Source organism: Odocoileus virginianus, chromosome 9 (genome assembly GCF_023699985.2).
Source record: "Odocoileus virginianus isolate 20LAN1187 ecotype Illinois chromosome 9, Ovbor_1.2, whole genome shotgun sequence".
NCBI lineage: Eukaryota > Metazoa > Chordata > Mammalia > Artiodactyla > Cervidae > Odocoileus > Odocoileus virginianus.
Genome location: NC_069682.1, coordinates 55,760,781 through 55,787,723, shown reverse-complemented (window position 1 = coordinate 55,787,723; position 26,943 = coordinate 55,760,781). Strand labels below are relative to the sequence as shown.

The following is a 26,943-nucleotide window of genomic DNA, read 5'->3' as shown; positions in this document are numbered from 1 at the left end:
TTCGCAGACCCTACTGGTGCAGGTAGCCATCCTCAGGAGACTGTGAACAGCTTGGAGCCACCTCATCCTTCCCTGGTGGGTGTTTCTTTTGATGCTGCCTGGCAAAGTGACTGGTAACATCAGTGACTGCCAGACCCCATGGGACTGCGCTGCCCTCTCTCCTGAACCTCCAAACCCACCATATCTCTGAGAGGACAGGGGGATGCTCTGTTTCTAAGGAGGCTAACCCAGGCTTAAGAAATGGGGACAGAGGAGGCCTTCCTTGTGGCTGGCTTGTATTTAAAGGGAAGGTGTTGGGACCAGGTCTGGACATCATCCCCCATCACCTCTAGGGATGCTCCTGCTGAGGACACTGCAGAGCTCTGGGAGGGAACTGCCATGAGGAGATCTGCCCTCCCCAAGCACTAGGGAAGCCTCAGCCCTGGCTGCAGACAGGCAGATGGAGGAAGTGGAGCTGTGTTGACATGTCCACTCTGGCACTTCATAGCTCTGTGACCTTGGACAGGTGACTTCTTCTCTCTGGGCCTGAGTTTCCCTCTCAATAAAATGAGGATAATCAGCTCTGCACCCTCTTAATGCCAATGTGAAGATCAAATAAGAGTGGGTATGAAAAGGCTTTGCAGGGAGCCCTGCACACACAGGGGAAACATTCTCATTAAGAGGGAAATACACTTTTATTAAAGGAAAAGTAAAATTCAAAAGAATGAGCTAACCAGCGTCTTTAAAAGAAGTGGCAAACAGGACCGTACTCCTTCCTGACTTACCCACTCCTCCCCCCCTGGCAGGCTCCTGTGTACCTCTTTGAGGGTCAGTATGTCCCCTAGAAAGGCCTGCCAGACGGCACTGCCCTCCCATCATGCCTCCTCCATCACTGCCCTGAATTATGACTATTTACTTGACTGTCTCCCCTCTTAGTCTGGGAATTTTTCTGGGTAAAAACTGCACCTGATTCATTTCAGATTTTCCAGCACTTTGCACTGAGCCCAGCACATGGTAGGCATTCATAATTATTTATAGTCAGAGTGACAGGCTAGAGTATAGCTAAGAGTGGAATAACAGGGGCTGGAGTCTAAGGTTGGTGGAAATTGAAAGCAGGCAAATTGACACTCCCTTCCCAGCACCTTATCTGAATGACTCTCCATCCAGTTTTGAAACAAGGTCTAATCTACCCCTGACTTCAGACCAGGTGAAAGTTCCTGGGTGTAGGGTGATTTATTTGTTCTGGTTTGCCCAGGATTTTCTCAGTTTTGGTTCTAAAATATCATTTCCTGGGCAAACCAGGGCACTTGGTCACCCTACTTTGAGTTAAGGATCTGGGTCCTGTTTGCCACTGAATCTCTGTGGCAGAGATTGTATTTATACACACATTACCCCTCTCCTATTTTCCTTCTCCCATGCTGGCAGAGTCCACCTCTTTTGTCAGAGGCTAAAAATGGCAGATACTTTCCAAGCCTCTCTTTTAGTGAAGTGTGGTCATGTGACCTGGTGGCCAACAAGACAAAAGAAAGAGTCAGTTGAGAGTTTCTGGGAAAGGGTTTCTTCCCTCTCTATATACTTATCTCCTCTACACCCCCCACCCCACCCCTTCTTCCTGCTTTTGGATATTGTCATGTGAGGGTGTGATGCTTGGAGCTGTTGCAGCCATCTTGTGGCTGTGAGGGAACATCTCACAGTATTACTGAAGGATCAAAGGAGTTTGATAATGAGCTCACCCTAGGACCACAGATTTCTTATTTCGTGTGATAATAATAATAAGTCCCTTTGGGTCTAATGAATCTTTTTTTAGAAGAAATCATTTTATAAAAATATTTTAATAATCTTGGCAATTGTCATATACCTTACACAGAAAATTGACAAACTGGACTACATTAAAATTAAGTATTTTGTTTATCAAAATAATCATTAAGAGAACAAAAAAAATCCATGTGCTTGGAGAAGATATTTGGAATAACTCTCCAGTGAAAGGCTCATATATATCAATGATAGATGAACAACCCATTTTTTTTTTATTTGTTTCAACTGTTTATTAACGGACCATATTACAAAAATAATCCTGGTAGATACCTTAGTTCATCCTTCTAATAAGCCTGTTGATCTGGTCTTCCCTGTTGCCAGCATCTCCACCTTCTACAAAATGGGTGGTCTTTTTCTTCATTCCACCTCGTGGAGAAGACAATTTAAAGGGCCACAGGAAGTTGTTTGCTTCTTTGAAACGTTTTCCAACAGTATAGATCTCATGAATCAGATCCTCCATGCAGATGATTCCGTATTTCCCAAGAGATCGAGCAATCAATGCGTTGTCTGTCAGGGCAATTCGCTTTTTGTTGATTTTGCCATAACCACGCTTGTAAATCAATTCATTTACAGACTTCAGATTTGGATACCCCCATGCAATGTATGGCTCCACAATTCTCAGCATGTTAATTGATGCCTTGTTGAGCTTCACAAAGGTGCCATTGAAGATCTGCCGGAGGCGAAGGAGCTGCAGCACCTTTTGAACCTTTGGGCTCACACCGTTGATACCTCTGATCCTGATGACAAATGCCCATTTGGGTTCCGCGGGTACATAGAAGTTGCCAGCTTTTCGTGCCATCCTAGCCATTCGAATTTCAGTTCTGTACATCTGCCTGTATTCCTTGTGGCAATGCTTAGCTTTTTCATAAATAAGCTTCCTCCTTGCCTTTCGAAGCATCTTTTGGGCAAACTTCTTTCTCAGGCGCTTGATCTTAAGCTCTGCGAAATTCTTTCGCTTTTTCTTAAGGGTTTCTGGCACAGCAGGAACCTTCTTTTTCTCCTCTTCTGCACCCTCCATGGTTCCAGCCGGGAAAGAGGCTGAACAACCCATTTTTTAAAAAATGGGACAAAACTTGAATAAGAACCCCCAAAAAGAGGAGATCCAAATATCCAGTAAGCTTAACATCATTATTCATAACAGAAATGAAAATCAAAGCTGCAATATGATATAATCTCATACCCACCAGAATGGCTAAAGTTTAAAAGACTAACAATACAAAGTGTTGGTGAGGACATGGAATAACTGAAACTCTCACATTATGATGGTATGAGTCTAAATTAGTATAATTACTTTGAAAAGTGTTGACCAGTAGCTACTAAAAGTGAACACAAACTTACCTAATGGCCAGGTAGCTTCACTCCTTGGTATTTACCCAAGAGAAATGAACACATATCCACAAAATGATTGTGTATGTGTAGTTTTATTCATAATAAAGATGTTCACAGTAACTTTATTCATAATAACAGAACACAAGAAATGCCACCAATGTCCATCAATAAGAGATAAATAAGTTGTGATATATCTGTACTATTCTACACATAGTGGAATATTACATCAGTTCAGTTCAGTCGCTCAGTCATGTCTGACTCTTCATGACCCCATGGACTGCAGCACACTAGGCCTCCCTGTCCATCACCAACTCCCAGAGCTTACTCAAACTCATGTCCATCGCGTTGGTGATGTCATCCAACCATTTCATCCTCTGTCATTCCCTTCTCCTCCTGCCTTCAGTCTTTCCCATCATCAGGGTCTTTTTCAGTGAATCAGTTCTTTGTATCAGGTGGCTGAAGTATTGGAGTTTCAGCTTCAGCATCAGTCCTTCCAACGAACATTCAGAACTTATTTACTTTAGGATGGACTGGTTGGATCTCCTTGCAGGCCAAGGGACTCTCAAGAGTCTTCTCCAACACCACAGTTCAAAAGCATCAATTCTTCGGCACTCAGCTTTCTTTATAGTCCAACTCTCACATCTGTACATATTACATAGCAGTTAAAAAGAATAAACTACTGATATGTGCAATGACAGGGATTAATCTTAAAATGATTTTGTCCAGCAAAAGAAACTAGACATTAAAAAGTACATACTGGGGTGGTCACCCACTTGAAGGTGGGCCCTCCATCCTCCTCCCTGGGAGCCTTCAGAGCCAGAGAGTGGCCCAGCAGGACCTCTGGGGCCATGAGGCATAAAAAAAAAAAAAATAAATAAAAAGTACATACTGAAAGATTTCATTTCTGTGATGTGCAAGAACTTGCAACACTAATCTGTGCTTTTTGAAGTCAGGTTAGTGGTTATCCTTTGCAGTGACGGCAGATGGTGGGAGAATTAGCCATGAAGGGAAATGAGGTTGGCTTCTTCATTATGGTGTTGATCTGGGTTGATCTAAGTCACTGGCCATTTCTTTATCTGCTTCTCTTCTCTGTACATTGTACTTAAGTATTATAGTATCTCCTAGTTTTCTCAAAGACAGAGTTTGTATTTCTGTTTATTGTTCTTATCTCTGGGAGATATTTTTAACAAGATAAGGGGAGTAGAAATGCCTCTATTTAGTTCAGCATCTTAAAATACCATTTCATTAGAGTTTTGAATATTAAAACACCATTATACTGTGTGTCAGCAATGTGGGTTTCATGAATCTTGCTAGACAACCTGTATTATAGCCCAGATGGCTTAATGTTCTGGTTTTACAAATGCATTTGATGCAGTTAATGAAATAGCAAATTATATATTAAGGAAAGCACAGATAAGTCATTGCTGGCTGGGTAGAGGGCAGAGAGAGGGGCAGTCTCAGGAAGCCTTGGCAAAAGCCCAGAAGTGGAAAAGAGGGATTGAGGTGTAAGGCCAGTCTATCCCTGCTATGGCAGTGACCTTGGAGGTTTCTGCTTAAACAAACCCTCAAAGGGAACTTCGCCCCACCCATCATTTTTACCTCCTACCTCTGTTCTACTTGTCCTCACCTGACTGCCTGGCAATGGATTAAATATTGACTTCTTCATCTTTACTGTCTATGTGCCCACACTGGAGTGTGAGCTCCATGATGGCAGGAGATGTCTGTACTTCTGTATGCCCAGAACCTAGAACAGGACCTGGCGTATTAGTAGATGCTCAATAAAGAGCTGTTGAATGCACGAATGAATGAGTGACTGAATGAGCTCCAGGTTTTTATCAGAAGCCCACAGCTCTGAGGACACACATAGAGGCCGAGGGGCAGTGAGAGTCTGGTGGTCCATGCAGCGGGTCTTGAGCTGTTTGCCGTGGTGGTCCCTGCTCTTGGGGAGCACAGCTGCTTCCTAATAACTCCCTCCTTAGAAGCCAGGGGACTATGAGAAAGAACACAAGTCTCTTTATTCAGGAGAATGGATTCCATCTCCAGGCAAATTGTTACCTCTGAGGCCACCAGCTGCCCAGCCAGCCCATCACCATGGCCTCCCTCTCAAGGATGTGGGCACAGGCCGGGCCAGAGCTGAAATTGCCCTGGAAACTAGTTTCCTCTTTAATTAACAGGGAGAGCGACCAAGCCTTCTAATGGAGTGGGGTATGGGGTGGGGTAAGGGCAGGTTCATAAAGTCCCCAAAGGATCAAGTTCTCCTTGTTTATTTTCCCCAAAACGTTCCCCTTTACCCAGAATAGGGTGGGGGCCCAGCAGGCCGCAGGCAGGGAAAAAGCTTTAACCTCCAGCCTGCTCAGCTCAGCACGTCACAATTTGACTTCCATTTTTTTTCTTTTTAATAATTGCAAACTTAATGAAAAAATAACCTAACCCCAAACACAGCAGGAACTCATGGCAGTTGGCGGGAGCCCCTGGCAGCTGTGAGGATAAGACGCAAAGGGTCCAGAGTTGCTGCTGGAAGATAAGGGATGCCCTTCATCTGGAGCCTCTTTCTCTCTCCATCACCAGCCTTGGCTCCCTATTGCCTTTTTATCATGCCCAAATGTCTCAGCCTATCCTTAGAGCAGACTTTCTTCTGGCTCCTCCAGGGAGGACATGGCCCGGAGGGGAAAGTTGTCAGGTGTGTGCATGTGAGAGCTATGGCAGATAGTGAGGTTGGTTGGCATAACTTCTCGAAGAAAGCTGGAGGGAAGTGAAAATACATCCTATTATAATCTGCACTCTGGCTGGTATGCCCAGCATACCAGGCAGCTAGTCCTGGGAAACAGGCTCTGTGATATCTTTTTTTACATCTCAGGACTTGAGCCCAGGCCTATCTGGTTTTTAACCCGCAAGTTAAGTGCTATGAAGGGAGCTGGGGGGAGAAATCAAACAGCAGCAGCTGCTTCCATGGATTGTGGACTTACTCTGTGCTGGACACTGTGCTGAGTTTTCACCATCACTTTTTTAATCTTTACAGCAATCTTACATGGTAGGTGGTGTTATTGGCCCATTTTACAAATGTGACACAGAGAGTTGGTCCAAAGTTCTGCAATCAGAAAATGGCCTATGCTTTTATCATCCCCCATGAGCATAATGCTCTACAGTGAATGGGGCTGTTTTTGTGATCTCCCAAGAGCAGATAGCTTATCGGTTTTATTAATTTTGTGTTCCTGGGGTCTAGAACAGAGTTTAGCATATAGTAAATGTTTAATAAATATTTGTGGAGTGAACAAGTGAATGAAGGTATATGGACCTGGAAGTAACTTCCAAAAGAACCATCCCAGTTCTCCCTTCCCCACCCAGATGACCTCAACTTACCTTGAAGCAGACAGGTATAAAGGGGCTCAAGAAGCCAAGCTGAGAGGTAGAACTTGATTTGAAAGACAGCAGGGAGCTACAGTAGATTTTTGAGAAAAGAAGTTCCAAGTTATGGGAGTTGGGGTGGGGGAAACTGTCTTCCTGTGTCCCATGGATTTCAGGAAATTAGTCAAGGTCAATGAACCTTTGGCCAGAAGGCAAGTTATCTCCAGGGCTATGTGTGTATTGAGGGCAGAAGAGGGCACTTCTCAGAGTTTGCAAGTCCCAAACTTGTCACGCGCTTTGGGTTGGTGGCTGAGATTATCAGGGTCAAGCCAACCATCCAGGTCTTCAGCTTGCCCTGGTAAGTCCCTCAATCCCCGGGGCAGGGAGACCAAAATATATGTCCAGAGCCAGCCTCCAGAATCAGTGTATCACTGAATTTTTGAACAATGGATTTTTTTTTGAATTTCAAACTTGGAGCCTTGGAGACCCAGAAACACCCATCTCAGATTCTGAGGCTGTAGAAACTGTCAAGTCTAGAACAATTGTAGGAGCAAAACTGAATTCTTAGCAGGTTCCAGGCACTGTTTACAACTATTAACTCATTTAGTCCTCACAACCCCTCCATGAGATCATAGCTACTGTACTCCTTACTTTACAAATGTGGAAACTGAAACACCAGAAGGTCATGAATTTTGCCCAAGGTCACTCAGTTAGTAGGGGTGGGGCTGGCAGTGGATGAACCAAGGCCATCAGGCTTGTAGAGCCCACTGCACTTAAAATCATTGAGACTCAGAATCATAGAAAGCTACATGAGCAGACTTGTACAGCCACTGAATCTTAAAACGGTAGCATTGGAGAATCTACTATCATTGACTTGTCAAATTCTGGGGTCAGAAAATTCAGGCATTTTATAACCCTGGAATTCTAGGCTCTTGGGGGCTTTGAATCAGAGAGGTTTGGACTCTGGTGTATCAGACCAACAGAAAGGACCCTGCATTGCAGACCCTTTCCCATGGCAGACAGGGATACTGAGGTCCACAGAGAGAAATGGAGGTATCCAAGAGAGGCAGAGTCTGGTGGACCGGGTGTTGGTGTTTAGAGAGAGAAATCTGAGTGAACAAAGCAGGGCCCAGGGCAGGCAGCGATCTGTTTGTGATTAGCTGTGGGTTTCAGTGCTGCCGAGGAATGTGCCCACGGTACCACTCACCCTGCAGGTTGCTGCCCGCTTTCTTCCCCATCAGATGTTTCCCTGGGAGCCTGCCTTTGCCAGGCTTGATATCCTGTTTATAATTCTGACAAATTGAATTTTCAGAAGTTGGCCTCCTAGAAGCCAACTTAATATGTTAGAAGTTTTCTTTGCCTGCATTCTGTTTCTTGGTGGGTTGCCTGCTCTCCAGAAGCCCAGAGGGAACCCATAGAGATATTGAACACTCAAATATCACCAAAGTGGGATAAAGGAGGGGCAGGAACCATGGACAGACCCCTGGGGTAGCAATAGAGATGGAGTGTCCCAAGACAGGGAGTGATAGGATTTCCCAGGTTCCATGCTGCTCAGGCCATCCCTGGGAACATAGCTGGAGGCCCTTGATCTTTCAATGCCATCAACCAAATGGGACTTGTCCAGTGGAGGGATAGGGAGAGATGAATGGAAAGCTCTGGGAGACCTTTAGCCTGAAGCAGATGGAGTGCGTGCTTTGCTCAGTCACGTCTGACTCTTTGTGACCCTATGGACCCTATAGCCCATCAGGTTGGTTCCTCATTCCATGGGATTCTCCAGGCAAGAATACTGGAGGGGGCTGTCATTTCCTTCTCCAGGGGATCTTCCCAACTCGGACGGAATCATGTCTCTTGTGTCTCCTGCATTGCAGGCAGATTCTTCACAGCTGAGCCACTGGGAATACCCAGAGTAGATGGAGAGGAAGCCTGAATTCTATAGCTTGGCCTCCCAGGTGCTGCCCCCTTGAAGGCAGAGAGAATTCTTGGGAGTTAGACCTAAGACCAAAGGGTAGAAACCATCTGGAAATTTTGGTTCTATGGAAAACAATGGTTCTCACAGTACAGTTTGGACTCTCTGGAGTCCTGAGACCATTCCAGGGAGTTTATAAGGTCAAAATTATTTTTGCCACACTGAGACATCATTTATCCTTATCACTGTTAGTGGAATTCTCCAAAGTTGATGTGGCGTGTGATAGCACCATCACTTCAAAAACAAAGAAACAAAAAGATCAATGCAAAAATTCATGGAAAAAAATACAAGTTTTCAATAAAGATCAATATTATTGACTTTTCCTTTTGCTTCTGGCTCCAATATGAATTTTTCAAATTATTTCATTAAAATATTTATTATGATTACTCAGACTTTTAGCATCCCTTAAATTTTATACTCATTTAACTACCCCTTGTCCTGACTCTAGATATAATCCACATGAATAGAAACTCTTTTGGGGTCCTCAGTTTTTAAGGGTATAAAGGGATCTCAAGACCAAAAATGTTTGAGAATCACTGATCAAAGGTACCATGTTCCTTCAGCTCAAGCTATCCCACAATGAAAAGGATTATGTTCCAAGGTAATGAGTTCCCATCGCAAGGGATTTGCAAACACGATGATTAAAGCATCAGGTGTGGGGAAAGCAGACCGTGTCCAGGATCTCTTGTCTAGATGCCTAGAGCACCTGCCTAGAGCATCTGGCCTCCAGCTTCTCCATGGCTCCGGGTAGTCAATGGATCTTCTCATTTTCCCACTTGACACCTCCCAGTAGTTTCCCTTCACACTCTGAGCGAAAACCAAACTCTTCAGTATGGCCTGCAAGGCGCCCTGGCCCCATCTCCCACTCCTAGCCCCTAACTGGCCCCACTGTCTCGACATTGTCTTCTTTTCAGGTCCAGACATGGCAACCCACCTCAGGGCTTCGCACCTAATGTTCCCCATGCCTGGAACACCCTTCTCTTCTCTCTTCCACGTGGCTGTTCCTTCATCTTCTTCAACTTGATGGTCACTTCCTCCAGGGAACCTTCCCTGACTACCCCTGAGAAAACAGGATTTCTCTAACATCTCTCTACCATCTCTCATCCCATTGTTTGTTTCCTTCACAGATGTCACCACCATCCATTTTACCTTTATTTGTTGGCATGGATTGTTCTCATCTGTTCTCTCCACGAGACCATGAATATCTCCAGTGCAGGAAGCCCGTCCTGATGGTGAATCCCAGCACCTGACATAGCACCTGGCATGGGGCTTGAGAAATACTTGTTCAGCAAATAAGTTCATTATGAATGAACAAATGAGCAAATTAAGTAAGTAAGTGGTGAAACCAGTTGCCCTCCGATGCCCTGGCACTCACCCAAGGCACCCAGGCCTGAAGCCCAATGCAACACAGATTGCTGGAAACATCAGTAACCAATGCTGGATGGAGTGTGTTAAAGTATTAAGTGTTACACATCTGCCTCTCAGCATTAATCAAGTGGGAGGAAAGAGATCAGCCTGCCTGGAAAAATCAGCTATGGCCTGGATGAGCTGGGGCTTGAATACAAACCTCTAGGCCTTTGCTACAGCTTCCCTAGTGGTTCAGTCGGTAAAGCATCTGCCTGTAATGCCCCAGGTTCGATCCCTGGAGTTGGGAAGATCCCCTGGAGAAGGAAATGGCAATCCACTCTGGTATTCTTGCCTGGGTAAATCCTGAGGACAGAGGAGCCTGGAGGGGTACAGTCCATGGGGTTACAGAGTCAATCATGACTGAGTAACTAACACTTACTTCCAGAATGTCTGCGCTATGGGGCAGGAGCTGTGTCTGCTTATTCACTGCTCTGCCCCAAGCACCTAGAACAGTACCTATCCCATGGTAGGTGCTCAGCGTATAGTATAGGGTGAATAAAAATAATACATGTGTAATATGGACCAGGCACTATATAGGTATTATTTAATCTCAATGATCAGTGAAATAGGGATGTTATCATCTTCATTTGATAAATAAAGAAACTGGGGCAGAGCAAAGTTAAAGACTAATTTACCCAAGAACACACCACTAATAAAGGTTGGAGCCAGAGACCATGGATTCTAATCCAGTCCAGTCTGCCTTCATCTTAGCCATTACCTAGCCCACCAGTTGCTTGCTATGTGATCCCATTACTTAACCTCCCTGAGCCTCAGTTTCTTTATCTTTTAACGTAATACCCATGTCACAAGGTGACTGTGAAAGTTCAATTCCTACAGAGCTCTTAGAGCCCTGCCTGGCACACAGTATCATCTCAGTTCCAATGAGCCATTCTCATTGGATATTCTGTCAGCTATTACGGAACAAAAGGGCATAGAATGAAACTTCCCAAATGGACAAAACTTCTTTGATTTCTGGAAAGTCTTGAAAACTTGTCAGTTATGGAAGTTGCAGAGAAGAAAGCCTTAGAGGGTAATGTGAAAATGGTGACCCTGCCCAGGCAGACTGATTTGTAAACTACTTTAGGAGGGATTGCATAAGACGTAGCATTTATGCTCCCTGTTTCCCAGGCACTGTGCTAAGAGCTCCGTAGTGTCCCTTGTTGATTCTCTTCCTCCAGTCCATTTATACACTTGGCACCACTGAGGCCTGAAGAGGTGAAAGGACTTGCCCAAAATCCCACAGAGGGTCAGAAACAGAAGTGGGACTCAAACTCAAGGGAGGGCCCCAAAGCCCACACCCCCAACCACTGTGATCAGTCACCAAGGAACAAGGTGGGCCATGAAGACCGGGCAGAAGGTTAGAACATTCTAGAGACCTAGAACTGGACCATCTGGCTTTGCCCTAGCCAGGGCCCCACCCTCCTCTTCTGGCCTTCCTTTCCATCTCCCATTCTCCCAGGTTCCTGCCCAGGAACCCCTGCCACAGCTGTGCTTTCCACTGGTTCCCAAGGGGAATATCAGTGTCCAAGGGTTTATTCACGAGAGCTCTCAGGATACTTACGACCTTGAGACAGCAAGGAAGACAGGACTGGGTGACAGAAAAGCTGATGCATGGTGGAGGTGATAAAAATCTCAGCTGATCCCACAAGGAGATCTGGTGCTGAGATGACCCTCCAGAGTTGCCCCAAGCTAAGGGCAGAATCGAGTATTTGTATTCCACATTGCCAGGGGCTGCCCCCAGTAAAGTGTGGGCAGGGCAGTTCCCAGCTGCGAGTCATCAGCAGCTGATTCCTATCAGCCAGGATGGGTGACTGAAGGGATCCAGGCAGAGGCCCCAGGATCCACTCCACCTGCCCATCATTATCTAAGAATGAGCGTAATACCGGGGATCCCATTGACCAGGCGCTCTCTACCTTTCAAGAACCTCCCTGCGTATGTTCTGTGGATTCCCTCCCTCCATCCTTGAAGGGGACGCTATTATCCCCACTTTACAGGTGTGGAATTTGAGGCTCAATGAGACAAAGATCTCTCATGGAATTATTTGACTGGAGAATATGTAGCTGGGATCCGTACCCAAGCTGTGAGACCTCAGGATCCTGCTTTTGTACCTTGTAAGAACATTTTCCAGAAACTTATAGTCCAGACATCTGATGTCTTGTAATAAATGTTGGGAGCAAATGCAACTTCAAGGTGGGGGATGGGGCCATCCCACCCAGAAAGCCTGAGAAGAGAAGCAAGGTCAGCCAGGTGGGGAAGCTCCAGCCACAAAGCTCGACATGACACAGACTCTGCCCCTCAGGAATATTTGATGAGTGAACAAATGCATGAATGGTCAGATGGGTGAATGGATGGCTGCTGATAGAGTGTGGACTAGAAGACCAGACAGGAGCAGGGAGTCCTGCGAGGTGTCTAGAGCAACTGTCCAGGTGAAAGGGAGTGGGACCTAACCCTGCAGGGAACGTGGGGATGGGGCAGTAAGAGAGACAGGGAGGTGGACTGTACAGGATTCTGTGCCCTAGAGCCTCTCTCTCTCTGCATGGTTGCTCAAAATCCTGCCCACGTTCCCGTCTTCATGCCCTATGCTGTGCCAGATCCCTTCCCTTTCTGTGTTTTTTGTTGCCCATTTCCCAGCTACCCCAGCTCTGCTTCCTCTGGGAAGGCTCCCCAACACTGCAGCTCCCCCCCACTCACCCTGCGGGACACCTGCCTTTCCCCTCACAGTGTAACCTTCCGTTTGGAGAGATCTGCATTCAGATCCCAGCTCTGTATCACTTGGAGGCCAGACCAGTGGGGAACTCTGAGCGCCTCTGGGCAGGGGTGGGATGAGGAGCGCAGAGACACATGTCCAACGCTGTGGGATCTCCCTGCTTCCATATTGCCCGCTCATTAGCTCTCTAGAGGCAATATCTGAGGATAGGTATCAGAGTCTGGATCATTGAAAATAGGAACATCACTGGGGATGGTCCCTAAATTCTCATGGAGCAGAAAGCACGACTCTGCAAAGGGTCTTGCAAAAGCCCGTAATTAAAAGGTACCAACCTGCCAATGCAGGAGACATAAGAGATGTGGGTTCTCTCCCTGGATTGGGAAGACCTCCTGGAGGAGGAAATGGTGCCCCACTCCAGTATTCTTGCCTGGAGAATCCCATGGACAGAGGAGGCTGGCAGGCTACAAGTCCGTAAGGTCCATAGGCAAAGGGTCGGACACGACTAAAGCGACATAGCACGTTGGAACAAAAACTCTCTGAAATGAGAGAGTTTGAACTCCATCAGAGCCCCTAGTACAGGTAACCAGGCCTGATTTTGTGCACCACAAAATCAAGTGAGGCCTGAGGAATAAAAGGCATGCAGCCTGTGTGAGGGGCACACCACCCTCACATCTATGTCTGTATCAGTTGACTCTGGTTGCTGGCAAATTGGATTACACAAAAAGGGGATCAACTGGACTGGAAAGCCCAGGCTGGAGCTCCAGGTAGGCAGGACTTAAGGACTCCAATGATGTCATCAAGGTGAATTTCCATTATTTTTTGCTCAGCATCCTTTGGTGTTGGCTTCATGCCCAGGTCACTGCGGAGGCATAATGGCATTAGGAGTGCCTGCTTGGACTGTTTTGGTCACAGACCCTGGACCAATTTCTGTGGCCAAGGCCTGGGAGATGCCCCCCATTACACTGACCAAAGAGCAGGAAGGGGCTCTCAAACAGAAATGAGAAGAAAGGGGAATGGACTCTAGGGAGGTAAGTAACCGTTTTCCATAAAGACATGCTATACACTAGGTGGGCTTCCCAGGTGGCGCTAGTGGTAAAGAATCTGTCTGCCAATGCAGGAGACCTAAGAGATGCAGGTTCAATCCCTGGGAAATCCCCGGGAAGATCCCCTGGAGGAGGGCATGGCAACCCGCTCCAATATTCTTGCCTGGAGAATCCCATGGACAGGGGAGCTTGGCAGGCGAGTATATAGGGTCTCAAAGAGTCAGACACAACTGAAGCGACATTGCACGCAGCTACATAAGTAATAAGTAGCTAGTATGTGCTTTGCTACTTATAGTTGAGGAAACAGCCTGAGAGAGATGAAGTCACACTCACAGTTCCGAAGGGTCAAAGGCAGGCTTCTCTCTGGCACCAGAACCTGAACTCTTGACCATTCCAGCATTTTGTTTCCAGGCAACATCTGCTGGAACTCAGGCTTGATGCAGGTAGTTAGGAAGAGGAGAACACTCCCAGGAGGTCTTTCAGGACCCCCTCCCAGACAGTCTGACACCCGGCAGCAGTGGCTTTAATTAAACCACACAGAGCAAACCCATCTGGGACTATCTGAGGGGACAGAAGAGCTGGGATGTGGCAGCCAGGGCTTGTGTGCATGAGCTCAGACCAGCCAGACCTGGAGGAAGAAAAGGCTCCACCCTCACAGGGCTCTGTGGGGTTATTCTGAATATTTATTGAGCATTTTTTTTCTCATGGCTAGCAAAATTCTAGGTCCTTTGTGTGTCTTAACTTCTTTAATCTTTTCAGCAACTCTGTGAAGTTAGTGCTCTTACCAGTTTCCATTGTTGAATTATGGAAACTGAGGCACCCTGTGGCCTCAGCTCAGAGAAGGTGCTCAGTAAGTGTGTTTATCGTTATATCAGAGGATCTTTAACCTTGGATTCTCTGGGTTTCTCCAGGACTCAGTTTCCCCATCTGCAGCTCTTAACCATCTCTCAGAGAGTCTGTTTTTACCACATCATGGGACCAGCATGTACTATTTCCTTTCTCTCCTGCCCTTTCTCCACTCAGAGGCCAGAGTTTGGATTAGGATCATTCTGTACTTAGACTTGTGGGGTGTGTTCTCAGAAATAAAGATCATGACTGGCATGAAATTGTCTAAGGTCACTAAAGTCAATAAAAGCAGAGTTCAGATTCAATCGTAAGCCTGATAGCCAGCAAAGTATTACTTTTCACTATGTACTTTTCATCATATGACATAAAGGCTGGAGGGAATAGAATGAATAATTTACTAATCACTGTTTTAGTCAAAGGCACAAAATTAGATAGATCTTGGATCACTCTGCATTGGAAGAACAGATAGATGGGTCTGTATGTAAATGGATGAAGGGATGTACTTAGAGGAGAGTGAATGGGTGGGGGGTAGATGAGTGGGTAGGTGAAAGGATGGATGGATAAGGTGAAGGTTGCATGGATGCTAGATTACTGACTAGATGGAAGAGTAACTTGGTAGATGGTTAGGTGGAAGGATGGACGTGTGACTAGGTGGGCAGACACTTGAATACTTGGATGAGTAGATGGGTGGGTAAGTGTGAGGATAGATGGAAGGACAAGTAGGTAGCTAGATGGGAGGATAAATAGAATAATGCTGACAGAAACATAGGCGAGTGTCTCTGGCCTCCTGGCTACCTCCTCCTGGCTGCCTTTTCCAGTGGAAAATTGAAAATCATGGGCCCTGGGAAGATATTTCCCTGTGTGGTCTGTTAATAGAGGCCCAGAAAGGCCAGCTGAGGCTGAAAGGCCACCCCCCACCAAGACCCTGTCATTAGCCACTCTCCCCTACCCCGCCCTTGGGTGAAAGTATGAGCTGGTGGCCACTGAGGGTCTGGGCCCACCCAGGCCCCTCATTAAGTCTTATTAAACCCACAGAGGGGAGGATGAAGGGGAGGAGGCTTTTCTCCCAAAGGTCAGCTGCTGGAAAAAGGAGGTACAGATGTACTCTGGGGGTGGTCGTCTAGTTTCAAGCCCTGAGGAATGTGGAAGTTTAACTGACCCAACCTGCTCCACCCCCAACTTGCAGGCTGGGAAACCAAGGCCCGTCCAGGAGAGACGAAGGGCCCACACAGAAGTCAGCACAGCGTCAGACTTAAACCCTGGCCTCCTGACTCTTAGATGGCAATTAGCCTTTCCCTGAAATCTGCAGCCTTAACATCCACATTGAAGAAGGAAGGGAATTAACATGGTTGGGGGCCCCTACATATGCTGTTGGCCCCCAGGGGGCCAAGCATTCTCTGTCCTTGAAGCTACTGGTTTCCTCTGTGTCTCCACTGGTAAAATGGGAATTATTTGCCCTTTCATTGATTCAATAACTATTTATTAAATGCCTACTATGGGCCAAGCACTGATCGAGGTGCTAGGAATATGGCATTACTAGCAAAACAAGGTTTCCACCCTCACAGAGCTTACCTTTCTTTTTTTTTGAGTTGATACTTTTTTTTTTTTCCCATTTATTTTTATTAGTTGGAGGCTAATTACTTTACAGTATTGTAGTGGTTTTTGCCATACATTGACATGAATCAGCCATGGATTTACATGTGTTCCCCATCCCGATCCCCCCTCCCACCTCCCTCTCCATCCCATCCCTCTGGGTCTTCCCAGTGCACCAGCCCCGAGCACTCGTCTCATGCATCCAACCTGGGCTGGTGATCTGTTTCATCCTTGATAGTATACTTGTTTCAATGCTATTCTCTCAGAACATCCCACCCACGCCTTCTCCCACAGAGTCTAAAAGTCTGTTCTGTACATCTGTGTCTCTTTTTCTGTTTTGCATATAGGGTTATCATTACCATCTTTTTAAATTCCATATATATGTGTTAGTATACTGTATTGGTCTTTATCTTTCTGGCTTACTTCACTCTGTATAATGGGCTCCAGATTCATCCATCTCATTAGAACTGATTCAAATGAATTCTTTTTAATGGCTGAGTGATATTCCATGGTGTATATGTACCACAGCTTCCTTATCTATTCATCTGCTGATGGGCATCTAGGTTGCTTCCATGTCCTAGCTATTATAAACAGTGCTGCAATGAACATTGGGGTACACGTGTCTCAGAGCTTACCTTTTAGAAAGGGATAGAGACAATAAACTAGCAGGTAAATAAAGTGTACTATGAAGAAAATCAAATAGGGATATGAAATGTGTGGTAATATATGGACACTCTTTTGGTGGGATGATTAGGGTGGGAGTGCCCCTCTGAGAAGGTGACCATGACCAAGGTATCAACTGTCCATCAAATCTATGCTCCCTTTTGCAGTTATATAAGCTGGAGCTGACAAGCAGCTGCCCGGGCAGGGTCAATGTTTCCCAGCCCTCTTTGGGCATCCAGCTGTGGCCATGTGACCAGCTCTTGCCAATGGGATGGGAACAGAATTGATGAGTGCCACTTCTAAACCTAGGCTTTCAGAAGTGGCTTGCTTCATACTTTTTCCTTTTCCACTGGTGGAGTTCAAGTGAAAGCAAGACCCCAGGATGGAAGAGCCTGAATTCCTGTATCACCATGTGGAAAAGAGCCACCTACTGCCTTGGCACAACCATTACATGAGTGAGAGACACACTTTTGCTGTGTTTGAGCCACTGCACCTTCCGGGGACTTTTTGTTTCAGCCCTTTAGCTGAGCTGAGGCATACCAGATTGGGGCTCAGTCAATCAGCTCATCCTGGCCATCAGGAGTGAGGCTGAAATGGGAATCGGAACAGGTTCAGGGCTTTCTCCTTGACAGAGACCCCAGGGAGATGGTCCTACAAGTGGAGGAAGAATAAGCCCTCCCAGGGCTGTCCACCAACCCCATAGGAGAGGAAGCTTGTAACTGCAAATGGAATCAACCCCCCTCAACCAAAGCTGGAAACACCACCTGCAAAATGAGGAGAGGCTCACTTGGCCTGGCAGTAGGTTGCAGAGCCCTTACCTGGCAGGGCAGGAGAGGGTCTCCCAGGACAGAAGACAGATGAGGCAGGCCAGATCCTGTGCCCCAGGCTGGAAGGCATGACCACTGGGATCTGTCCACATGTTTCCTCCCCATCTGTCAAGTGGCTGAGTGGGGTAGATTATGCTTTCCAAAACTGCACAATATTTCCATTCCCAGGGAACCTTGGCACTCTCTTACATCAACAGGAGAGTCAATTTCACCTCCCCTGGAACCCAGGCAGAACTTGGGACTGACATTAAATGCAGGGTAGCGGAGGTGACACTGTCAGACTTCGAAGGATGAGACAGGAAAGATGACAGAGCTTCACCCTGGCTCTGTCTTGGACACACCCTTGGAATCTAGTCGTCCACACAGTGAGAAAGCCCAGTCCCCAAGAAGTTGGATACAGATGATCAGGCTGACAGCCCAGCCCAGGTTAGGTGTGCAGGTCCTGGAGTCTAACTGGGTTCAAATCCATGGCCCTTAATGAGTTCTTTCACCTCATTTCTTTATCTGTAAAGTGAAGATGACAGTCCCTCTCTCCTGTTTTGTCAGGATCACATGAGTTAATCCATTTAAGCCCTTGGAACAGTGCCAGGTAAGCTGAGCTAGTTATGAAGTGGTAACAACAACTGCAGAGTCCTCGACCAATGAATGGGCTTGGTACACAGTAGGTACTCAGTAAATGGTAGGAAATGTTCTCTGCTTTCTCTCTGTGTCATGTATCACCACTCAGCATGGTATGTATCTGCTTACGGGGTTGTTGTCGTGTCCTCCACCAGAATATGAGCACCATGAGGGCAGAGATTCTCTTTCATTCTCTGCTTTATCCCCAGAGCCCAGAACAGTGCCCAGTACATAGTAGGTACTCAATAAATATTTGTTAAGTGAATGCATTTCTATCCTAGTTTTTAGTTCCATGCTTGGCACACAACAAGTACTCAATACATGTTGATCCTCCTCACCTCTATCAGCTTCTCCATCCTTCCAACCCCATTCTGCTCTAGAAAGCCCTCCTGGGCCCCAGGGTATCCACTGATTGCCTTGGGTCTCAGCCATCCTAGGCCAAGTTTTCCATTGACCACCTGGGCCCAGTTGTCATATGTATCACGCTTCCTGTTGAGCAGACACTCACCTTGTTCCCTGAGCCTCCTGCTTAGCCTGTGTGTCATGCTAGGTCTTAGAGGGGGGCGTTGGGTGGAACCAGCTCAGAGAGGAACCCCTGGTTCCCTATCCACGCCTAACCCCAGCCCAGACACTCTCCTGTCCCTGGACAGACCACAGAGATTTTCCACATTGCTGAGGAATGGTCAGATGCCACCAGACCCTCCCCTCTACCACCCCTCCTCCTCCTGGCTGCAGGAACTGCAGTCCCACTGGGGCCAGAGCCATCCCCCATGCGTGATTCCAACATCTGTAATACTTTCCTTTCTCCTCATCGACCTCCTCCTTCAAATTCCTCCCACTTCATTATTAGTATATATAAAAAATTTAAAAATTAAGCTGTCTTAATCATTTTCCATATTAGCTGACAGCCGGCTCCCATATGCCTGGGAGTGAGACCATTCCTCCCGTGCTCCCCTCCGCTTTTCCAAAATAGCTAACATCAAACAAAACCCAGTTGTCAAAAACCCTCAGTCTTGGATCCACCACAACCCTGTCTCCTTGGGGTCCTGTCTGGCTGATGTGGCCTGAGTCAGAAGTAAGGGATGGAGGTTCTCTTACATCCCCAGTGAGAATAGACCTCAGGATTGGGCCAATCATGGTTCAAATCCCATCATCAACACATCCATTTTTCCTTTGTCTGTTTTGTCTAGCTTAGGCCCAGAAAAGGAAAACACATGAATTCTAGAGCAGACAGGTCTGAATTCAAACTCCAGCTCTGCTGTTTATATCAGCTGTGCACCCTTGGGCCAGTCATTTAACCTCTTTGAGCCTCAGTTTCCTCAACTGTAAAATGGCAGAAACAATAGCACCAACTTCTTGGTGTTGTGATGAGGAGTCAGGAACACCATGAACAATATCCAGTGAGCCCTGCTGCATGCCAGGCCCTGAGCCAGGCCCCTACCAGCATCCCCTCATTTCGTCTGCACCACAACCCTCTTTACAGAGAACAGAGGGCCTGAGAGATTGGGAATCTCTTCTGAAGACAAGCAGCATGGAGGTGGAGGAGCTGGATTCTAACCTGGGTAGGTTTCCTGACCCCAGCTCCTGCACCTTCAGGATCCATCCTGGTGCTGGCCTTCTAGAAGTACTCCTTAAGTGCTGGCCTCCCTCCTACCCAGCTTCACCTTGGTCTTTCCTTCTCTCTTGGCCTTGAACCTGGGAACCAGGAATTGGCAGCTCTGCTAAGTCTTCCCCCACTACCTCCACCTCTTCATTGCTAGGCTGTGGTCATCAGGAGGGTAGGTAGGGGCCCATGGCCCATGCATGGCTCACTCAGGCCATCCTGGCTCTACTCTGGCTGCTCATCAGAATCACCTGGGCCCCATCTCTGGGCTTGAAGAAGTAGAGGTTCTGAATGGAACCTGAACTGAATGTGAAGTCTCAAGCCAGAAAGAGATACATTATTTTTCCAGACCTCAAACTTGAAGACTGTTTTGGTTTTTGTTTCTTTTCAGCAATCTAATTTTTTTCTTTACCAAAAAAAGTAGGTCACTTCATTGTAGAAACCCCCAATATAGTTCCTAGAATTTAAATATCCCAAATAGAGTTTGGCTAAAATAGCTACCTGTTCTTAAAATATTTATATTGATATTAATATGTCATGAAGACTTCTAATACTTCTACACTCTTGATACAAACCCCAGTGGTTTTAGCTCTCTATAGTAAATATTATTTGTGAGCCAGGCACTTTGAATATATAATAATTTCTCATCCTTTTTATAGCCCTTTGGGGGAGGTATCATTTATTTCTGTTTTGAAGATGAGGAAATTGAAGCATAAAGTACTTAAAGGTCTGTAAGAACCGTGAGCTGGATTTGAACCCAGGTTCCAGCTACAGAGTCATGTTTGTGCTAATGCAACCTCCACATGATTCTCCAGGAAGCTCCTGGCCCCACCAGAAAATAACACCTCCCCACAGCCCTGACCCATAGTCCATGAACCTCTCTCCTTGGACCAGACTGGCCTTTGCCCAGAGAGGCAGCATCAAGTTCAGGTGCCTGGGTTCAAATCCCAGCCCATTCACTCACTAACCATGGCAACTGGGATAAGTCCTTCACCTCCTCAGCTTATGTTTCCTCCTATGTTCAGTAGAAATATTACCCCCCAATCTTTTAGGGTTATTGATGGAATGAAGCAATCATGTACCTAAAGTGCTATCCCAGAATGGCTAGAATTCTTATTTTATTTTGAAGTCTGTAAGTGGGATGTGTAATATAGGTGCTGGAGAATTACTCACTGATGGTGAAAGGAAGACTTAGAACAAAATCAAGGGACTAGAAAGATTACAGAATTCTGGCAATAGATCCCTCTGGAGGTGAGATTAAGGGTGATTTTATTGTTATCTTGGTAATTTTCCCCCCAAACTCTCAGCTTGAAGAATATTATACTGTGTTTCCCTAATTCTATGACATTATAAGCTATGAGGTGCATCATCAACTTAACAGCATTTTTCAGAGGAAAAATGAAAGTCCTACTATAAGGAATTGTAGACATCTCCCAATTTTAGAAAAGTTAAAGTCTATGGGGGAAAGTACCTTTGAATCAAAGAAATATGTTTGTAATCAGGTAATCAAGGTGGTGGTCTGCAGGAGAGGATAAAATTTATTTATTTTTGATTTTGCATTTTATTTTATTGTTGAAGTATAGTTGATTTACAATATTGTGTTAGTTTTAGGTGTGCAGCAAGGTGATTCAGTTAAATATATACAATATATATTTAAATATATACACATATACTTTTTTCATTTTTATTTTATTTTAAAAATTTTTTTCCATTTATTTTTATTATATACACATATATATTTAAATATATATATTTAACTGAATATATATTCTTTTTCAGATTTTTTCCATTATAAGTTATTACAAGATAATGAATTTATTTCCCTGGCTATACAGTAAATCCTTGCTGTTTATCTTTTTTTTGTTGTTAATCCCACACTCCTAATTTATCTTTGGTAACCACAAGTTTGTTTTCTATGGCTATGAGCCTGTTTCTGTTTTGGGAATAGGTTCATTTGTATTCGATCATATTTATTTGTAAAAGAAAAAAGAGGATACAATGAAAGTTTCATTGCTTGCTAGAACCCTGGAATGTCAGTTTAGCCCTGCCACACATACCTGAATGACCTAGGGCACTTGAAGGTAAATATGGTACCCAGGTTGGCCCTGGTCCTAACAACCCAGCATCTCTGGTCTGGGACCTGGGGTTTGTGTTTTAAGCTGATAGTGTGGATGCTGAGAACTGTATTAGAAACAAGCCTCCTCTTCCACTTGGTCTCTTACAGATGAGACGTCTGAGGACCCCCAGGAGGGTTCACGAGGACCCTCCTGCTTGAGTGGTATGAGCAGCAATCTCCTCCTTTAGCCCAAGGGTCTTTCTTACCTTCAGTCCCAGCCCTTCTCCTCCTCTTTGCTCTGTCTGCCTAGAGCTGTTTCTTCCCTTTCTCCCTAATTGAGTGTCCCCTGTTCTTCATTAAGGAGACTCTGGGTATTTTTGTCTCTTTGAGTGCTGCGTTCTATTGCCAGCAAATAACTTCAAATAGAAAAAATGTGCCCAAAATTAAACTGGAAAACAAAAAATAAATAGGAAGTGAGGTGGGTTGAGTATTAGCCTGTTTTCTCAGAGAAGAGGAAGCGGCGATCCCAGCATCCACTGTTAGGGAGGGTGCTGAGGTGGAAGGATGGTAACAGGACTGGGGCATGAAAGGACTGGGTGCTGTGGAGACTGGATGACAATGCACGTGATGCACTTTGCACAGAACATCTCTGTTCATGACGTCTGAAGTTACTAGGCAGACCTGATGCTGTGGATTTTGCGATGATCATGTGGAGAAAGTGTCAAGAGACCCAAAGTCCTCCAGTGATACATCCCAGGCGAGAGCTGTTTGAAAACATGCCATCTGATGTCACTTGTCAATAGGTGCAACTTCAATAGCATCTTTCTATGGCCTTCCCTACTCTGATCCAGCTGTTCACAGCTGAGAGTCACCTTCCAAAAGTTTAACTCAGATCATATGATTCTCCAACTCCAAAACTTTCCAAAGCTCCCCACTGTCCACAAAACATAGTTCAAACCTTCAGCCTTGGAGCCTCCCAAGATAGAGGGCAGAGAGGTATTAAAGTTCATTTTCCTCTCCCTTACTCCCACCCTCTGGTCTCTAGCCACACAGAGCTGCCCCTGGGCACCCCCTAGAAAAGACCTTCTCTTCCTTTCCCCTCAACTGGAAGTCAGGTTCCAAGAGTTAAGTTAATCACATGCCTTCACTCCAGTCACACTTTGTTACTGGTCAGAGTGAGACTTTCCCTTGTTCTATTATTTGCCCCTTTCACACCTGAGTCCTGTTAACCATCCTTCTTCCACTTCGGCACCCTCTCTAATGCATCTGGTGTATGTCTTTAAATATGCAAGTGTCCTTGGAGAATATACAATGTTGTTGTCTATGTGCATGTTTTTAATTTACATAAATGCTATTAATATCATTTCTTACCTTTCCCCCTCAACACTGTTTTAAGGTCTAGGCTCTGTGTGTGTGCGCAACCATCATTTCTAACTCCTGCATGGTGGGCATCCTCCATGCCTTAGCTGCCGATTCCCTGATGTTGGAGGCTTAGGTTACCTCTGACTCTCCACAAGAAACCTCTGGGCCCCTTGTCATGCAAGAAGAATTAAAAGCTTCTGATTATTGCATAAGCCCTTCATTGTCTAATAAAAGTGGCAGGTACCTAATTCAAGCTGATTTAAACAAAGGACGGAGTGTAGATTTAAATATTCCTTATCAGCTGCTGCTAATTAAATGCTACTTTTCATCTTAGAATTTCCACACCCCCACCCTCCCACCTCTAGCGACTCCAAGGGAAGGAGGGCTCCTGCAAAGTGGCAGCAGGTAACTGCCAGGACCACAGCCTGTGCCCACCTCCTTGTCAGTGGGGCCTGGTTTTGTCCTGTCTTCAGCTCCCTCCCCAGATGCACATGTTTCAGAGAGGTAGACTTCAGGCTCAGGAAGTGCATCTTTCTCTAAGGCAGTGTTTTTTCAATCACTTTTTCCCATTATTATCCACCTACACAGACTTCTTAGACATTCTCCTAATTGTGCCCCCATGAAATGTTATTACCATAGATGATATATCTGTTTATATAGTATGGCCCTTTGGAGAGCTACAAACCATTGTAATAACTAAGATTTTTTTCATCACCCTCTCCTGAACAAATTTTCACCTCAGAGGAGATATTGCTTCAATTGCATGCATGCAAACATGCTCAGTTGCTAAGTCATCTCTGACTCTTTGTGACCCTGTAGACTATAGCCCTCCAGGCTCCTCTATCTGTGGGATTTCCCAGGCAAGAATACTGCAGTAGGTTGCCATTTCCTTCTTCAGGGATCTTCCTAACCCAGGGGTTGAACCCATGTCTCCTGCATTGGCAGATGGGTTCTTTACCACTGAGCCACCAAGGAAGCCATTTGTCCCTATTGAGACTGCATTAACAGAGTCAATTGCCCTGGCCTATGATTGATTAGAACATGGGCTGGTGAGGCCAATGTAGACAATAAACGTGAAAACCTCAAAAGAAGAAACAGTTTCTTTTCAACCTGTGGTCTTTATCATGGCTGAATGTGATGCCTGGATCTGCAGCAGCCATCTTGTGACTGTAAGTACAGGGTTGATGTGCTTCTGGTGGACAGAGATAGAAGACAGAATCTAGGACATTAATCATATTCTTCAGCTAAAGTAACCATTCCTGAAGGTGCCCTGACCATAAAACTCCCATTATATGAAATAATACATTTTCTCTTTTTAAGCCCATTCAGCTGTTTTGTTGCTATCTGTAATTACAGTTGAAGGCATCCTAACAGATTTTCTTCTCTTTCCTAAACACTCTTGCAAATGTCCTAAGCAGAGGTTCACTGGCATTGGTTGGTCTGGTTAGGCCAAGAGCCCACCTTCAAACCAATTATGTGCCCACCTACCCTTGTGTCTTAGGGATGCAAAGGAGTCAAATCCCCCAAGGACTGAGAATGGGGACTACTCCTCAGAGGAGAACCAGGAAGGTTTTCCCCAGGGGGATCCTGAATGCTGGGAAGGCAGAAATGATAGCTGGGTTCCACACTCACATTGTTCCTTCTGCGTGAAGCATCTTGCCATCCTCTCCCACTGCCACCCCCACCCCTCACCACCCTACACACTCATCCTAGTGCAACTCACAGCTTCCTTCACTAGAAGCTCTCCCCAGAGCCCATTTGAAGTTATTCCTTCTCCTTTGTTGGTGCCTCATGGGGCATGCATGGTCTACCCATGGTCCTGAGTGGCCAGTCTTCATGGCACATAACCACCTACCCACTCATCATTAATTAGCAATTTCTGTGGCCACCCCTGACCTTGGGGTACCAAGAAAGAAGACATGTTTCCCATCCTCGAGGATGTCACAGTCCAGAGAGAGAAGCAAGGCTCATGGGTGATCGTTCAATACACAATTTTTAGAGCCTTCTCCAAGCCAGTTCCCAGGGTACAGAGGTGAGTAAAATATTCCTTATCCTCAGAGAAAGAGGGAACTCTCCAGCTGGTGGGACAAACAGACTCAGAATAAATTAGTAAAATGTTTAATGGGATGACAGAAGCTACTTCCCATCACTCTGACTAGGAAGAACAATGAGATTCCCTAGACTGCACTGACTTAGATGTCAGACAAGTTGGCACCATTTCCAGGGGTTGGTGCAGTGGGTGCCTTTGTGCCCTGACCAAGGGGACCCTTCGCCTTACTCCTAGATTGGCCAAGCTCATGTTTGTGTAAAGAGACATGGATCTGATGGGAAGGAGAGGTGGAGAAAGCAACACCTGACCTCCAGGAATCAGAACTAGTGCTGCGTGGGCAGAGGTGGCCTATGCAGGCAGAGGCTAAGATTTTGGAGTAGAAGGTGATATTTTTTTGAAGAGTCATCATCTATGGAAGGAAAGAGGAGGAAGCAGGGCAGAGCAGTAGGTCCAGCAGAGCCTTCAGCAACCTGGTGAGGAAATTGGGAGCAAGAATGGCCCTTCAAATTGCCCCAAAGAGGTCCAGGGGTCTGGACCTTTACCCCTGTCCCGCTCATTCACCAGATGCAAGCTGCCCCAGAAAGACTTGACTTCTGTCTAAGAAGCCACCCTGATGGGGTTGACACTGAGGCACTCTGCCTTCTTTAGGCCTTTAGCCTCAGTGACCACTATTAAGAGGGGGAGGTCAGAATGGCCAAAACTAAGGTCTAGAGAGCAGGAGCCCTTGAAAAAAAGTTGTTTTGCATGGTTAGCTCTTTGAAATGTGAAGCTAAGTCTTTAAGTTTGAGACTGCCTGAGAGACCTTTGATAGAAAACTCCATATACAAGGAAAGCACATCATGATTGCTGATGCCCCAGTGCGGTCAAAAAGAATGAGGAGCCACTGTGTGTGCTCATGTGACATTTTTTGGTCACGTGGCAAAGGAATGGGTACTGGAAAAACTGAGAAATTAGGAACAACAATATAATCTACCCTAACATATTTCTGGTGAATGACAACCCCTCCAACTTCAACCCATGACCCGTCCTCACTGGCCCACCATGCTCCAGATCAACTGCTCTAGCCTTCAGCCCTTCACAGCCTTTCAGCCTTTTCAACACACTGTACCTTTTACCTGAAATACTCTTTATTCCCCTGCCTCACTCAGATCTCATCTGAGGAGTTGCTTCCTTAAACAGTTATTGGATCTGTGCCAAGAGATTTGCATGGACACCAGCCTTGACTCTGGGAACAGGCATGGTTAGGTGAGGCCAGGAATCTACATGTAGCCTGAGCTCTCCTTTTTTCATTCCTGGGAAACCCTGTCTCCTTTTCATTCCTCCATTTTCCCTTCTGCTGAAAACAGATAAAAATACTTTACTGTATCAGGTAAGAATGCTCTCAGCTGCAAACATCAGAAACCCCAAGTAATAGTTGCTTAAACGATACCTGACAAACAAAAAGCCCAGAAGCAGGAAGCTCCAGGGTCAGTTACTCCACACAGTGTTGTGATTAAGGACTCAAGTGCTCATTCACACTCTTTCCACTCTTCTCTCCCCTTCTCACTCTTTCCATTCTATTTCCACTCCATCATCTATCAACCATTTGCCTTTTGTCCACAAGCTGTTGCCTCTTGGTGGCAAGATGACTGCCATGGCTCCAAACATTTAGAAGAAAGCTTTGAAAGGAGGACTGGCATCTATGAATTCTGTTCATATGCTTGTCTGTTTTATCAGGAAACAAAATAGCCTTTC

The 26,943-nt window shown here is 45.8% G+C and overlaps 1 protein-coding gene and 1 pseudogene across 1 annotated transcript in view; one reads left to right on the top strand and one right to left on the bottom strand.

The window, feature by feature from the left end:
• RAD21L1 (RAD21 cohesin complex component like 1) overlaps positions 1–26,943 on the top strand; it is a 252,528-nt gene that overhangs the window by 32,143 nt on the left and 193,442 nt on the right. The gene's annotated exons all lie outside the window — the stretch shown is intronic.
• Positions 2,013–2,821, bottom strand: LOC110126141 (large ribosomal subunit protein uL30 pseudogene; annotated as a pseudogene).